Source organism: Rhinopithecus roxellana, chromosome 19 (genome assembly GCF_007565055.1).
Source record: "Rhinopithecus roxellana isolate Shanxi Qingling chromosome 19, ASM756505v1, whole genome shotgun sequence".
NCBI lineage: Eukaryota > Metazoa > Chordata > Mammalia > Primates > Cercopithecidae > Rhinopithecus > Rhinopithecus roxellana.
The window spans coordinates 17875630-17892857 of NC_044567.1; positions in this window are offsets into that span (position 1 = coordinate 17875630).

Here is a 17228-nt window from a genome sequence, read left to right on the forward strand (position 1 = left end):
ATACCTGTAATCCCAGCACCTTGGGAGGCCAAGGTGGGCAGATTGCTTGAGCTCAGGAGTTTAAGACCGGCCTGGGAAATATAGTGAAACCCTGCCTCTACAAAAAATTTTAAAAATTAACCAAGACTTGTGGTGCACACCTGTAGTCCTAACTACACAGGAGGCTGAGGTAGGAGGATCACTTGAGCCTAAGAAGTGGAGGTTGCAGTGAGCTATGAGGTACCACCTCACTCCAGCCTAGGTGACAGAACAAGACTCTGTCTCAAAAAAAGAAAAAAAGAATGAAAAAGAAAAGAAAATTGAACAAATCCAGAAAAATAGAAGGAAAAATTACCCATAATTTTAGCACCACTGTTTTGATGGATCTCTTTAATTTCTCTTTCTCTGCATAAGCAAATTTATTTTGATGTTTTATTTGTAAATAATCACACTGTATATTCAATTCAATTTTGTGTACTACCTTTTCTCAGGAGCCTCTTGTCATAGACATTTTTCTTTTTATTAAAAATTATTTTAAAACTATCAGTCTTACGAGCCTCATGACATTTTATCACACAGTTATATCGGAGTTCACGGGTCCTGTACATTTGCTGCACTGAGAGCTGTGCAGTGTTCCACGGCGGGCACAGGCTTTGTGGTCAGGCAGATGTCCATCCTCTCCAAATCCTATTCTGACACTTAGCTGTGTAGCTTTTAACAAGTTACACCATCTCTCTGAGCCTCAGCTTTCTCATCCGTAAGACAAAGATATCATAATCATTTTGCATGCTTTTTTTTTTGAGGATCAGAACTTAATACATGTAAAGCAACTAAATAAAGCAAATTAGATTGCTAGAAGTGACCAGTGTGTGTCTTAAATTGGAAGAACCCAAAGGCCAAGACCCAAATCTAAGCAATTACAGTCAGCCCTCCATATCCACGGGTTCTCATCCACAGAGTCAATCAACCTCAGACTGAAAATATCTGGGGAAAAAAACGGATGGTTGTATCTGTACTGAAGATGTATGGGTGTTTTCTTGTCATAATTCCCTAAGCAATACAGTGTAACAACGACAGTTAACCCTTGAACAACACAGGGGTTAGAAGCACCAACACCCCATGCAGTGGAAAATCCATATAACTTTCAGCTCCCCAAAAATTTAGCTACTAATAGCTTACTGTTGACCAGAAGCCTTACCAGTAACAGAGACAGTCAATTAACACGTTTTGTATGTTACATGTATCATATACTGCATTCAAACAATACAGTGAGCTAGAGAAAAGAAAATGTTATTAACCCATTTATGTCTGAGGTTGCAATTTTTTGAATTTTTGCAATCAGACCTTGAGCAGTAGGATATAAACAACTCCCACATGCTTAGCTTTCCAATAATGGAACACTAGGTATAAGTAGTTAAGAAATAAGGAAGAGAAAATACATTTCCTGTTCACTGAGTGGAAGTGTATCATCATAAAGGTCTTCACCCTTGCCATCTTCATGATGAGTGGGCTGAGGAGAAGGGGGAAGAAGAGGGATCTGTCCCACTGTCTCAGGGGTGGCAGAGGCTGAAGAAATGTGTGTATAAGTAGACCTGCACAGTTCCAGGGTCAGCTGTATTTACATAGCATTTTCATTGTTTTAGGTATTATAAGTAATTTCAAGATGAGGTAAAGTATACAGCAGGTTGTGCATAGGTCAAATGTAAATACTATGCAATTTTTAACAAGGGACTTGAGCACCTGTGGATTTTGGTATCTGTAGGGGCTACTGGAACCATTCCTCGGGGATGGCCATACATATAATTTAGAGCCAAACACAGGCACAGGCACAAACAGGTTCTTTTGGAGTGAGAGTCCTGAAAAGAACTGATAGCACTTTCTAGGCAGCTATTCCAAGGGTAGTGGTGTAGGAGGAACCACCAGGCTTTGGAGCTAGACAGCTCTGGGTTTGAATCTCACATTTACCCTAGTACGTCATTGGGTGATTTGTTTAACCTCCAAGCCTCACTTGTTTTATCAATGGAAATAATAAATCAGGACGTTGTGAAGATTCAGTCGAATGAACTATGGCATGAAAAATGCTTGACCCTGTGAACAGAACAGATGCTTAATGAATCCTCCCACCCCTCTCTTCCCTTAGGGCCTTTCTGGTTTTCTGGTGCTGAGATGATGAACACTGGTGCTCCTCCTGGATTTGCCCCATACCGCCCCATTGCAAGCCTGTTTGTGCTGTGGTGTCCCTCACTATGCATTGGGGACAATAACTGCCGTTGTCTTCTTCACACAAGAGACAGGCAGTCAACAGAAAGAACAAAAGGGGCCAGGCATGGTGGCTCATGCCTGTAATCCCAGAGCTTTGGGAGGCCAAGGTGGGTGGATCACTGGAGGTCAATAGTTCGAGACCAGCCTGGAAAACATGGTGAAACCCCATCTCTAATAAAAGAAAATAAAAAAGTTAGCTGGGTGTGGTGGCGGGCACCTGTAATCCCAGCTACTTGGGAGACTGAGGCAGGAGAATCGCTTGAACCTGGGAAGCAGAGGTTGCAGTGAGCCGAGATCATGCCATTGCACTCCAGCCTGGGCAACAAGGGTGAAACTCTATCAAAAAAAAAAAAAAAAAAAGAAAAGAAAAGAAAGAAAAAAGAAAAGAAAAGAAGCTGAGAGGCTCCTTTGAGAATTTCTTCCCATTCCCCAAGCTGGGCCCCTCAGTCAGTGATGGGAGGAGAAGAGGACTCAGCCAACCAACTCCAAGAAGGGACACCCCAAGGACACCTATCATAGGGTCTCCTGTCCCAAGTCCCTTTCCTCAGTTTTCAATTATAGTCTTTTACCAAAAAATCCTTTAAGAGGCTCTCTTGCTGGCATTCCTCTTCCCTCTCTTTCCTGCCTCTTGTCCCCTCCCTTATCCCCCTCTCTTTTCTTTTCTTCTCTTACCTCTCTCCTCCTCTCCCCTTCTCTCCTCCCTTGTCTTTCTCCTCTCTTTCCTTCCTCTCTTTTTTCTCTCCTCTCTCTCCAACTTCCTTACCACTGTTTAGTATTTCCCCTCCTGTACCCCCTTTTTCTTACATTCTCTTTTCTCTTCAAAAAGAGGTTCTTGAGAGGGCAGAGCCTCCAGACACTCTATCAGCCAGGGTTTGGTGTGGAGAACAGAAACCACTCTAGGCATTTCAAGAAGGGGCTCACTCCAGGAAATTAGGTTCTTAAAAACCCATCAGAAAGCTAGAGAAGCAATGGTCAGGGAAGCCACTGCTAGGTTTCAAGAGATCCAGAAGCCACTCCTGCTGTCCAGGCCAGGGGCTGAAGGAAACCGTGCCTGGTGATGATGGCTGCCCAAATCACCAGGTGGGAGAGCCACGTGGGATCCGGAGAGATGCCACATCTCCTGTCTGCCAAAGCCCACACCTCTGCCTGCTGCTGCCGCCACCTCCCAAGTCTCACGCAAGGGCCTCCTGAGAGGCCAGCCCAGGAGGAACTGCCCAGCAAGAGAGGGAGATAGGAGGGGACCCAGAGGGCATGACCAAGACTAAATCCTTGAGGGTCAAGAGAAGGAGTACCCAAATACCAATCTCAAGCCCAAGCAGCAAGAAACTCCAAGGTCTAGGGTGGAGATGACAGACACTGGAAGGTCGGGCAAATGGCCTAGGAATTAAGGGCAATGGCTTTTAATTCAACCCCAGCTCTCCTGCTCACCAGCTGTGTGACCTGGGGAAATGCTTTACTTCTCTGGGCCTTAATTCTCTCATCTGCAAAGTGGAACTAATAATAGCACCTACTTCTCAGAAAAAATTTAAGTAAACAAAGCACTTAAGGCCCAATGCCTGGCATGTAGTAAGCACTGAAAACACAGTAACATTGTACAAATCATTCCAAAGCACCTCTCCCACCTTCTCATTGTCTCTACCATTAAGGGGAAATGATACAGAAGGGAGCTACCTGCTAACTTTTGTTTTCCTTGCAAAACCTGAAAAGGTGACATTTTCAATAATCCATGTCTGCAGCAATGTCTGACCCTTCTTCATTTTGCTTCTGAAGGTAGAGTAAGTTTGGTGACTGCCCTCCCCTGGCCACGGAAAAAGCTAAGGCATAAAGGAGCCAAAATCCTATTGATGATATTTGGAACATTTTTTTTTTCAATTATACAGTAAATTGACTTCTGGGGGCAGTGGACAGGCCTACGATTTTTTTTTTTTTTTTTTTTTTTGAGACGGAGTCTTTCTATTATTATTATTATTATTATTATTATTATTATTATACTTTAAGTTCTAGGGTACATGTGCATAACGTGCAGGTTTGTTACATATGTATACTTGTGCCATGTTGGTGTGCTGTACCCATCAACTCGTCATTTACATCGGGTATAACTCCCAGTGCAATCCCTCCCCCCTCCCCCCTCCCCATGATAGGCCCCAGTGTGTGATGTTCCCCTTCCCGAGTCCAAGTGATCTCATTGTTCAGTTCCCACCTATGAGTGAGAACATGCGGTGTTTGGTTTTCTGTTCTTGTGATAATTTGCTAAGAATGATGGTTTCCAGCTGCATCCATGTCCCTACAAAGGACACAAACTCATCCTTTTTTATGGCTGCATAGTATTCCATGGTGTATATGTGCCACATTTTCTTAATCCAGTCTGTCACAGATGGACATTTGGGTTGATTCCAAGTCTTTGCTATTGTGAATAGTGCCGCAATAAACATACGTGTGCACGTGTCTTTATAGCAGCATGATTTATGATCCTTTGGGTATATACCCAGTAATGGGATGGCTGGGTCATATGGTACATCTAGTTCTAGATCCTTGAGGAATCGCCATACTGTTTTCCATAATGGCTGAACTAGTTTACAATCCCACCAACAGTGTAAAAGTGTTCCTATTTCTCCACATCCTCTCCAGCACCTATTGCTTCCTGACTTTTTAATGATTGCCATTCTGACTGGTGTGAGATGGTATCTCATTGTGGTTTTGATTTGCATTTCTCTGATGGCCAGTGATGATGAGCATTTTTTCATGTGTCTGTTGGCTGTATGAATGTCTTCTTTTGAGAAATGTCTGTTCATATCCTTTGCCCACTTTTTGATGGGGTTGTTTGTTTTTTTCTTGTAAATTTGTTTGAGTTCTTTGTAGATTCTGGATATTAGCCCTTTGTCAGATGAGTAGATTGCAAAAATTTTCTCCCATTCTGTAGGTTGCCTGTTCACTCTGATGGTAGTTTCTTTTGCTGTGCAGAAGCTCTTTAGTTTAATTAGATCCCATTTGTCAATTTTGGCTTTTGCTGCTGTTGCTTTTGGTGTTTTAGACATGAAGTCCTTGCCCATGCCTATGTCCTGAATGGTACTACCTAGGTTTTCTTCTAGGGTTTTTATGGTATGAGGTCTAACATTTAAGTCTCTAATCCATCTTGAATTAATTTTCGTATAAGGAGTAAGGAAAGGATCCAGTTTCAGCTTTCTACTTATGGCTAGCCAATTTTCCCAGCACCATTTATTAAATAGGGAATCATTTCCCCATTTCTTATTTCTCTCAGGTTTGTCAAAGATCAGATGGGTGTAGATGTGTGGTATTATTTCTGAGGACTCTGTTCTGTTCCATTGGTCTATATCTCTGTTTTGGTACCAGTACCGTGCTGTTTTGCTTACTGTAGCCTTGTAGTATAGTTTGAAGTCAGGTAGTGTGATGCCTCCAGCTTTGTTCTTTTGACTTAGGATTGTCTTGGCAATGCGGGCTCTTTTTTGGTTCCATATGAACTTTAAAGCAGTTTTTTCCAATTCTGTGAAGAAATTCATTGGTAGCTTGATGGGGATGGCATTGAATCTATAAATAACCTTGGGCAGTATGGCCATTTTCACAATATTGATTCTTCCTATCCATGAGCATGGTATGTTCTTCCATTTGTTTGCATCCTCTTTTATTTCACTGAGCAGTGGTTTGTAGTTCTCCTTGAAGAGGTCCTTTACATCCCTTGTAAGTTGGATTCCTAGGTATTGTATTCTCTTTGAAGCAATTGTGAATGGAAGTTCATTCCTGATTTGGCTCTCTGTTTGTCTGTTACTGGTGTATAAGAATGCTTGTGATTTTTGTACATTGATTTTGTATCCTGAGACTTTGCTGAAGTTTCTTATCAGCTTAAGGAGATTTTGGGCTGAGACGATGGGGTTTTCTAAATATACAATCATGTCGTCTGCAAACAGGGACAATTTGACTTCTTCTTTTCCTAACTGAATACCCTTTATTTCTTTCTCTTGCCTGATTGCCCTAGCCAGAACTTCCAACACTATGTTGAATAGGAGTGGTGAGAGAGGGCATCCCTGTCTCGTGCCAGATTTCAAAGGGAATTTTTCCAGTTTTTGCCCATTCAGTATGATATTAGCTGTGGGTTTGTCATAAATAGCTCTTATTATTTTGAGGTACGTTCCATCAATACCGAATTTATTGAGCGTTTTTAGCATGAAGGGCTGTTGAATTTTGTCAAAGGCCTTTTCTGCATCTATTGAGATAATCATGTGGTTCTTGTCTTTGGTTCTGTTTATATGCTGGATTACGTTTATTGATTTGCGAATGTTGAACCAGCCTTGTATCCCAGGGATGAAGCCCACTTGATCATGGTGGATAAGCTTTTTGATGTGCTGCTGAATCCATTTTGCCAGTATTTTATTGAGGATTTTTGCATTGATGTTCATCAGGGAATTGGTCTAAAATTCTGTTTTTTTGTTGTGTCTCTGCCAGGCTTTGGTATCAGGATGATGTTGGCCTCATAAAATGAGTTAGGGAGGATTCCCTCTTTTTCTATTGATTGGAATAGTTTCAGAAGGAATGGTACCAGCTCCTCCTTGTACCTCTGGTAGAATTCAGCTGTGAATCCATCTGGTCCTGGACTTTTTTTGGTTGGTAGGCTATTAATTATTGCCTCAATTTCAGAGCCTGCTATTGGTCTATTCAGGGATTCAACTTCTTCCTGGTTTAGTCTTGGAAGAGTGTAAGTGTCCAGGAAATTATCCATTTCTTCTAGATTTTCTAGTTGATTTGCGTAGAGGTGTTTATAGTATTCTCTGATGGTAGTTTGTGTTTCTGTGGGGTCGGTGGTGATATCCCCTTTATCACTTTTTATTGCGTCTATTTGATTCCTCTCTCTTTTCTTCTTTATTAGTCTTGCTAGCAGTCTGTCAATTTTGTTCATCTTTTCAAAAAACCGACTCCTGGATTCATTGATTTTTTGGAGGGTTTTTTGTGTCTCTATCTCCTTCAGTTCTGCTCTGATCTTAGTTATTTCTTGCCTTCTGCTAGCTTTTGATTGTATTTGCTCTTGCTTCTCTAGTTCTTTTAATTGTGATGTTAGAGTGTCAATTTTAGATCTTTCCAGCTTTCTCTTGTGGGCATTTAGTGCTATAAATTTCCCTCTACACACTGCTTTAAATGTGTTCCAGAGATTCTGGTATGTTGTATCTTTGTTCTCATTGGTTTCAAAGAACATCTTTATTTCTGCCTTCATTTTGTTATGTACCCAGTAGTCATTCAGGAGCAGGTTGTTCAGTTTCCATGTAGTTGAGCGGTTTTGATTGAGTTTCTTAGTCCTGAGTTCTAGTTTGATTGCACTGTGGTCTGAGAGACACTTTGTTATAATTTCTGTTCTTGTACATCTGCTGAGGAGTGCTTTACTTCCAATTATGTGGCCAATTTTGGAATAAGTGTGATGTGGTGCTGAGAAGAATGTATATTCTGTTGATTTGGGGTGGAGAGTTCTATAGATGTCTATTAGGTCTGCTTGCTGCAGAGATGAGTTCAATTCCTGGATATCCTTGTTAACTTTCTGTCTCGTTGATCTGTCTAATGTTGACAGTGGGTGTTGAAGTCTCCCATTATTATTGTATGGGAGTCTAAGTCTCTTTGTAAGTCTCTAAGTACTTGCTTTATGAATCTGGGTGCTCCTGTGTTGGGTGCATATGTATTTAGGATAGTTAGCTCTTCCTGTTGAATTGATCCCTTTACCATTATGTAATGGCCGTCTTTGTCTCTTTTGATCTTTGATGGTTTAAAGTCTGTTTTATCAGAGACTGGGATTGCAACCCCTGCTTTTTTTTTTTTTTTTTTTGTTCTCCATTTGCTTGGTAGATCTTTCTCCATCCCTTTATTTTGAGCCTATGTATGTCTCTGCATGTGAGATGGGTCTCCTGAATACAGCAGACTGATGGGTCTTGACTCTTTATCCAGTTTGCCAGTCTGTGTCTTTTAATTGGAGCATTTAGTCCATTTACATTTAAGGTTAATATTGTTATGTGTGAACTTGATCCTGCCATTAAGATATTAACTGGTTATTTTGCTCGTTAGTTGATGCAGTTTCTTCCTAGCCTCGATGGTCTTTACATTTTGGCATGTTTTTGCAATGGCTGGTACCGGTTGTTCCTTTCCATGTTTAGGGCTTCCTTCAGGGTCTCTTGTAAGGCAGACCTGGTGGTGACAAAATCTCTAAGCATTTGCTTATCTGTAAAGGATTTTATTTCTCCTTCACTTATGAAACTTAGTTTGGCTGGATATGAAATTCTGGGTTTAAAATTCTTTTCTTTAAGAATGTTGAATATTGGCCCCCACTCTCTTCTGGCTTGTAGAGTTTCTGCCGAGAGATCTGCTGTTAGTCTGATGGTCTTCCCTTTGTGGGTAACCCGACCTTTCTCTTTGGCTGCCCTTAAGATTTTTTCCTTCATTTCAACTTTGGTGAATCTGGCAATTATGTGTCTTGGAGTTGCTCTTCTCAAGGAGTATCTTTGTGGCATTCTCTGTATTTCCTGAATTTGAAGTTGGCCTGCCCTACTAGGTTGGGGAAGTTCTCCTGGATGATATCCTGAAGAGTGTTTTCGAACTCGGTTCCCTTTTCCCTATTGGGGACTGTGCCGGGGGTGGTGGAGAATGAACAGACACAAGAGACAAAGACAAACAGAGAACATGGCGGCCACGCTTAGAGCCTCTGCCTCACTTTATTTATACTCCATAAATCCCACGTCAGCAAAAATAACACAATGCAAAACAAACTTTCTGCACCCAGATATAACCTTCTGCTTAATTCCTTGTCTCTAAGTTTTTTCTTATTTTGTCTGCCTTCTTGGCGCCTACTAGAGTTCATTAAAAGTTCAACTAGAGATACTGTCCTTGACTGCTGGAGTTCATTGAAAGTGCAACTAGCTAGAGATACTGTCCTTGAGCCTTCTCTATTCTCAGCATATTATTTTCAATGGTCCCTGCATTTCCCCCTCACTTTCAGGCACCCCGATCAGACGTAGATTTGGTCTTTTTACATAATCCCATACTTCTTGCAGGCTTTGTTCATTTCTTTTTCTTCTTTTTTCTCTTGGTTTCTCTTCTCGCTTCATTTCATTCATTTGATCCTCAATCGCTGATACTCTTTCTTCCAGTTGATCAAGTCGGTTACTGAAGCTTGTGCATTTGTCATGTATTTCTCGTGTCATGGTTTTCATCTCTGTCATTTCATTTATGACCTTCTCTGCATTAATTATTCTAGCTATCAATTCTTCCACTCTTTTTTCAAGATTTTTAGATTCTTTGCGCTGGGTACGTAATTCCTCCTTTAGCTCTGAGAAGTTTGATGGACTGAAGCCTTCTTCTCTCATCTCGTCAAAGTCATTCTCCGTCCAGCTTTGATCCGTTGCTGGTGATGAGCTGCGCTCCTTTGCAGGGGGAGATGCGCTCCTATTTTTTGAATTTCCAGCTTTTCTGCCCTGCTTTTTCCCCATCTTTGTGGTTTTATCTGCCTCTGGTCTTTGATGATGGTGACGTACTGATGGGGTTTTGGTGTAGGTGTCCTTCCTGTTTGATAGTTTTCCTTCTAACAGTCAGGACCCTCAGCTGTAGGTCTGTTAGAGATTGCTTGAGGTCCACTCCAGACCCTGTTTGCCTGGGTTTCAGCAGCAGAGGCTGCAGAAGATAGAACATTGCTGAACAGCGAGTGTACCTGAGACGGAGTCTTTCTTTGCTGCCCAGGCTGGAGTGCAGTGGTGCGATCTCAGCTCACTGTAAGTTCCACTTCCCAGGTTCACGCCATTCTCCTGCCTCAGCCTCCTGAGTAGCTGGGACTACAGGCGCCCGCCACCACACCCAGCTAATTTTTTTTTTTTTTTTTTTTTTTTTGTATTTTTAGTAGAGATGGGGTTTCACTGTGTTAGGTCTCGATCTCCTGACCTCGTGATCCACCTGCCTTGGCCTCCCAAAGTGCTGGAATTACAGGCATGAGCCACCACACCCGGCAGGCCTGTGAATTTTAACAGATGTATAGATTCATGTAGTTACTGCCACAATCAGGACACAGACAGCCCCAAACACTCCCTTATGAAATCCCTCTATAGTCACACCCTCCCTCTACCTCCACCCCTAACCTTAGGCAACATGCTGTATTCTCCAACATGGTAGTTTTGTCTTCGTGAGACTGTCAAGAATGGCTCCACTGTGTGTGTAGCCTTTTGAGACTGGCTTCTTTCACTTGGCATAATGCCTTTGAGATTCATCCAAGTTGGTTCAGGTATCAGTAGTGAGTTTCTTTTGGTTGCTGAATAGTATTCCATGTTTGGGCTGTCCGAAGAGAATATTCAAACATCCTTGCTGTTCCTTTGTGAAGGCTGCCTTGGTGAAATTCAAAGCAATTGATTCAGAGTAGAAAAAGATGTATTTTAAAAGAATTTTTTGGCCCTGTGTGGTGGCTCGCATCTGTAATCCCAGCACTTTGGGATGTGGAGGTGAGAGGATTGCTTGAGCCTATCAGCAATGGGCCTAACATAGGCAGGGCCTGTCTCTAGAAAAATATTGGCTGGGCATGGTGGGGTGTACCTGTAGTCCCAGCTATCTGGGAGGCTGAGGCAGGAGGATCATTTAAGCCCAGAATATGGAGGCTGCAATGAGCTGTGATTACACCACTGCACTCCAGCATGGGTGACAGAGCGAGACTCTATCTCTCAAAAATAATAATAACAATATTTAGCCATATTCTCAGCTCTAAAATATTTACTCTAGGAGAGGGTGACCTCTCAGAAGCATATAACATAATTAGGCTGTTATTCCCCATTTGGGAGATAATCAAGGGAGAGGGGTACAGGGAGCCATCACTGGCATCTAGCCCCACTTGTTCCTCCTGCCCCCAGCAGGGTTCAGGGCTGCTTCATGTGGTCTACAGGCCATATGGATCTTCAGCAACAGCCTCCAAAGCCAAACTCCATGCCTCCATCTGGTGGCCTTGGTCTCAGTAGCTAATGCTCTGCTACTGCCCTACTGGAAGAGGGCTTGCCACGACCCTGGGCTTCTTCACTGCCACGTGCACAATGCTTCCTCCGACTTCATTGGGATCGGCCCGTTCATTCCTGTAGCTGCTGGCTTCTCCTGACATGACTTCGTGGCATTCACTGACAGAAGAAGGCTGTCTCCTGACCAGTTACAATTCTTTTATCGGAATCCAGCAGAAAGGAGTCTTGCTCTTACAGTGTCATAATAACACCTTTGTTATTTAAAATCTTTTCCATGGCCAGGCACAGTGGCTCATGCCTGTAAGCCTTAACTTGAACAGCCTAAACATGGAATATTACTTTAAGAGGCCAAAGTGGAGGGATCGCTTGAGGCCAGGAGTTCGAGATTAATCTGGGCAACATAGCAAGACCTTGTTTCTACAAAAAAAAATATTTTTTCCATGATTTTTTGCTTTCTTTCAGTCCCTGACCCAAAGATTTCCAAAAATATGTTCTCTTGGAATTGAGTCAAGGAACAATTTTAGTGTTACACCTCAATGCTTCTTCCAAAATTGCTCCTCGTTCAGCTAGTGCCTGAAGACTGACTGATTAAAGAATCTTGTTTCTCTCTTCTCAAAATATGTGTTCCCAACTCATTGTGTATAGTGAATGGTCTCTAAAGATGACCATCATCAATGCCTCCCCTCATTTTATAACCATGCCACTCTTTCCATCAAGAGACAGACTCTATTTCCTTTCTCCTTGAATCTGGGCTAGCCCTGTGACTTGTTTTAACCAACAGAATGAGACAGAAGTTCCTCTCCATTCCTAGCCCTTATGAGAATGATAGAGGCAGGAGGCAGAAAAATGCCTAGGCAAATAGGGCGGGTCTCCAGTGAAACCCAACCTTCAAGCAGGAAACAATCCCAGTAAATACGCAAACCAGATTGGGAACCGGCCTTCCCATTTGGCACGCTTTCCTCTGATTGATCCCCATCCTTCACCTACTTACATATACCCACCATTTCCTCATTGGTTTTCTACACTATCATGCCCACCTTTGAGCGGTGATTTTGCTTTAACCTTTTTTGCATACTCACAAACCAATCAGCATGCACTCCCTATTCTGAGCCCATAAAAAGCCCCAGGCTCAGCCATATTGGGAACTCTCCTGCCTTTTGGTAGGAGGACCACCCCAGTGTCCCCTCCCTGCTAAAAGCTGTTTCATCACTCAATAAAACTTCCCACCTTGCTCACTCTTCATGTATCTGTGTGCCTACATCTTCCTGGTCATGAGACAAGAACCCAGACCTAGCTGAGCTAAGGAGCTAAAACTCCTGCATCAAGGATGTGCAAAGGCCTAGGTTCTCATGCTCTCTAATGAAGCCAACTACCATAGTGCAAGGAAACTTGGGCTAGACATCTGAATGAGAAACGATGTGGAGAGAAAGAGGCCACACAGAGGAAGATCAAGGTGCCAGACATGTGAGTGAAGCCTTCCTGAACCTTCCAGCACAGCACAGCCACCATCCATCTGCAGCAGATCAGTGACTCAGCTGTCACTACATGGAAGAAAAGAGCCAATCCAGTCAAGCCCTGGATTCATGACCCCCAGAATCACGAGAAACAATAAATCATTGATATTTTATGCCACTAAATTTTGAGGTAACTCGTTACCCAGCAATAGATAATAGGAACCCTGGGAGACAAACCTCCAAGTGTCCAAGAAGCAGCTGTTGCCCTGTTCCTTGCTCCAGCATCTCAGCCCAGGGCCAACCATGTTTCAACTTGCCTCCATGGCTCCCAGAAAACTTTAAGAATTTTCATGCAAAGAAACCCTGAAAACTTCTCTCATGTGCCCTGACATGCCAACCCCCACATGTGACATAAAGATGTGACTCCTTTTTTCTCCCCTCAGATTTATTTTCTCAGTTATGATGGAGACTTTATGAAGATGTCAACATGGATTTGTTCTTCCTAATCAATGAAAATAATGTGCAAGGGGCAGTGGTCAGCCGGCAAACCCAAACTGGCCCCAGACAACTGCCAGGGTAGGGAGACTAAGAGCAGGGACCCCTCTTAGGGACCTGCAGGGATCCCCCAAGCATGGAAATAGAGGAAAATCTTGAGTTCCTTCAAGGGAAATTCCAGGCAAGTAGCTAGCACTGAGAAGTAAATGAGCATCTGGGTAAGCAAGGTGATAGTAGCTTGAAACCGTAGCCAAGGAAGTGAGAATCACGGGATGTTTGGTCCCCCCATGGAAACTAAAGATCACATCTTAACACATGTCCTCTTGAGTTCCTTCAAGGGAAATTCCAGGCAAGTAGGTAGCCCTGAGAAGTAAGTGAGCATCTGGATAAGCAAGAAAGTGATAGTAGCTTAAAACAGTAGCCAAGGAAGTGAGAATCACGGGATGTTTTGTCCCCCTGTGGAAACTGAAGATCACATCTTAACACATGTCCCTGAGTTGTTTGGCAGAAACCTGGACCTCCACCAAATGGATCCACTGGCTCGAAGACCTCAGATAAGGGGGACTAAGGACTAAACTCTGACCACTGTTCTTCATCGTTCTAAGTTTCTTCCTGAGGAGCCTGGTGGAGGTCACGTCCCTGGGCCAGAACTAATATTCTGCTGATTCCAAAGTTTTAGACAAAGCTTTAGCTCTTTAACCAATTGCAAATCAGAAAATCTTTGAATCCATCTATGACTCCTGGCTACCCTCTCCCTCCTGCTTTGAGAGGGCCCTCCTTTTTTGGTCAAACTCATATATAGCCTCCGTGCACTGATTTATGACTTTGCCTGTAACCTCTGCCTCCTCACCTTTAAAAACCCTTACCTGTAAGCCATGGAGGAGTTCAGGTCTTAAGCCTGAGCTGCCCTATTCTCCTTGCTTGGCACCCTGCAATCTTGATGTCAGGGTTGGACTTTATTGCACCAGGTGAGTGGATCCCAGTTTGGTTCAATAACAAGACCATGTGCAGTTAACAAGCATGGCAGTTACATTTATTGACCAGTGGCTGAGTGCCAGGCACTAGCTAAGCACATTATAGGTAGCATCACAACTTCCCTGAGAGACATCTAGCCTAACAATGTCTTAGCTCGTTTTCTGGATTGTGGGGATCATATATGAGCCAGAGGGAGACACCTCCGTCCAGTCCAGTGCCTTCAGCCACAGAACATGCCCAGGAAAAGTCTGTCTTTTAACTCTATGTTTCCCAACCTGTTTCATGCCCTGGCACATATAAAAAGTGACAATAAATTTGGGGTATACTGAGACAAGGGGTTGAGGTGGAGGTTCCCAGTTGGGAAAATTCATTAAGCTGCTTATAATCAAAAATGCATTTTCCCAAATCGTTTTAAATCTCTTAGATTTCTGAGAGGGGATGAGAATAAAAAAAATTTTAAACATAATTTAATGGAGATAGGCTATTGTCTCTTAGCACCTTAGGAAGAGCAGCATTCAACCTCCAGAAAGGGACCAACCTGGGCCATGTGGTTTCTTGAGATGCAACCTTGGACAAATAACTTAGCCTCTCTTGGCTTGTTTCTCTCTGCAGAGGTGAGAACTCCCCCACAGGATTATAAAGGCAGGAGGTGAAGATGGCATCGGGATCAGTCCTCGGGCCAAGTAGAAAAATTCAACCTCAGATACCCCTGGAGAAAAAGACAATTGTTTCTTTCAATAGAAACTACTCGGCCAGGCCGGGTGGCTTATCCTTGTAATCCCAACGCTGGGAGGCTGAGGGAGGGGGATTGGTTGAGCCCAGGAGTTCAAGACCAGCCTAGAAAACATGGCAAAACCTTATCTCTACAAAAAATACACTACACAGCCAGGTGTGATGGCATGTGCTTGTAGTCCCAGCTACTTGAGAGGCTGAGGTGGGAGGACTGCATTAACCTGGGAGGTAGAGGTTGCAATGAGCCAAGATCGATCCACTGCACCCCAGCCTGTGTGACAGAGCGAGACCCTGTCTTGAAAAAAAATGAATTAATTAATTAAAAGAAAAAGAAAAGAAACTGGTCAAGGAGGAGGGAATTTTCTGGACATTAGTGATGGTTTGGGTGGTACCTTCCAGATACATTGGAATTTATTTGGTTTTCTCTGGATATTTGCTTTCTTTTGCTTTTTAGCCATTTTATTGAGATACATTCACATACCATCCAATTCACCCATTTAAAGTGTACAATTCACAGATTTTTAGTACAGTCACAGAGTTGTGCAACCATCACAACAATCTAATTTTAAAATGCTTTTATCACTCAAAGAGAAAAAAAAAAAAAAAAAAACATAGCTATTAGCAGTCATTCTCATTCCTCCCCTGCCCCCGACTCCTAGCTGTCCCTAGCCCTTGGCTAATCTACTTTCTTTCTCCACAGATTTGCCTGTTATGGACATCTCATACAAATGGAATCATGCACTATATCTTTTGTCTTTTGTAACTGGCTTCTTTCACTTAGTATAATGTTTTTGAGGTTCACTCATGTTGCAGCATGCATAATACTTCATTTCTTTCTCTTGCCAAACAATATTCCATTGTGTGACTATACTACATTTTATTTATCCATTCTTTAGTTGAAGGACATTTGTACTGTTTTCTTTTTTGGTTTTTATGAATAAGTCTATAAACTTTTCTGTACAAGTTTTTTGTGTGAACGTGTTTTCATTTTCCTTGGGTATATACGTAGGAACAGACTAGCTAGGTTAAATAGTAACTCTATGTTTAACATTTTAAGGAACTGCCAAACTGTTTCCAAAGTGGCCACACCACTTTACATTCCCTCATCAGTGGATGAGGGTTCCAGTTTCTCCACATCCTCACCAACACTTGTTATTATCTCTTTTTTATTATAGCCCTTCTACTGGGTGTGAAGTGGTAACTCATTGTGGTTTTGGTTTGCATTTCCCTGATGGCTGAGAAGCATCTCTTGTGTGCATATTGGCCACTTGTATATCCTCTTTGGTGAAATGCCGGTTCAGATCCTTTGGCTATTTTGGTATTTGGTTTCCATAGCATGTTTGCCCTTTTAATGGGAGTGTTAAGCTGAGAAGGTGGATAGTGCTTGATTAATGCTTGAGTTAACATGAGTGGATGAGAATGGCTCCCTACATTTGGAGAAGCTTTTGTTTGGCTATGAAGGCCTAGGGTTTTTTCCATATTCCCTGTGCTCTCCCTCTGTTCACTTTTAAGCCAGGGTTCTGACCCAGGTTGTTTTCTGACCCAGCTAAGTATGCAAGGGAAAAGAATAGGGGCTTGCGCCAGAGATAGCATGAAATCCACACTGCAGCAAAGATGAAGACAAGGATGAGGATGTTTGTTTACCTCCAGGCTAAGGCTGGATTGGCAAGTTGTCCTCTTGGACAATTCCTCTTACCTTCTCTTACTCAAGAGTTTTAAAGATTCGTCATGTGAATAGAAAGATGACAGTATCAGAAAAACATGTCAAAGAATTCACTATTTCTCAGCCAGACTTGTTAGCAACAAAAGTTGTAGGTAGTGGTGTATCTGTGTGTGTGTGTGTGTGTGTGTGCGTGTGTGTGTGTGTGAACTAACGTCTATAAATAGGAAACAAACTTTTAGAAAAATAATACTTTAAAAATTGACACATGAAAGAAGCTTCTGGATTATTGTGTGTAATCATAGCCACCTAAAACTGATGGGGCCACCCATTTCCAGAAGCCATACAGATCAATAAAAGAGCAAATTAAACCATTCATAACCCAGTCCAGATGGAGATATAGATGGGATTCTCCATAAATAGGAGGTGTTCTATGTTTGTTGAATTAAAGAATGAATGGGTAAATGAACATACGGCACACTGCAGAGGAAACGGGCATGCTCTTCCTTTGGGGCCCGACTGCAACCCATACAGAGCCCTAGCACTTCTCACACTGCGTAGTGTGTACGGGATTAAAGGTCTGTCTACCACTGGACAGTAAGCTCCAGAGGCAAGCACTGTGACGTATTCATTCAACAAATGCTTGGGAAGCTCATACTATATGCCAGACACTGTGCTGGGTGCTGGCAGGATGAAAGT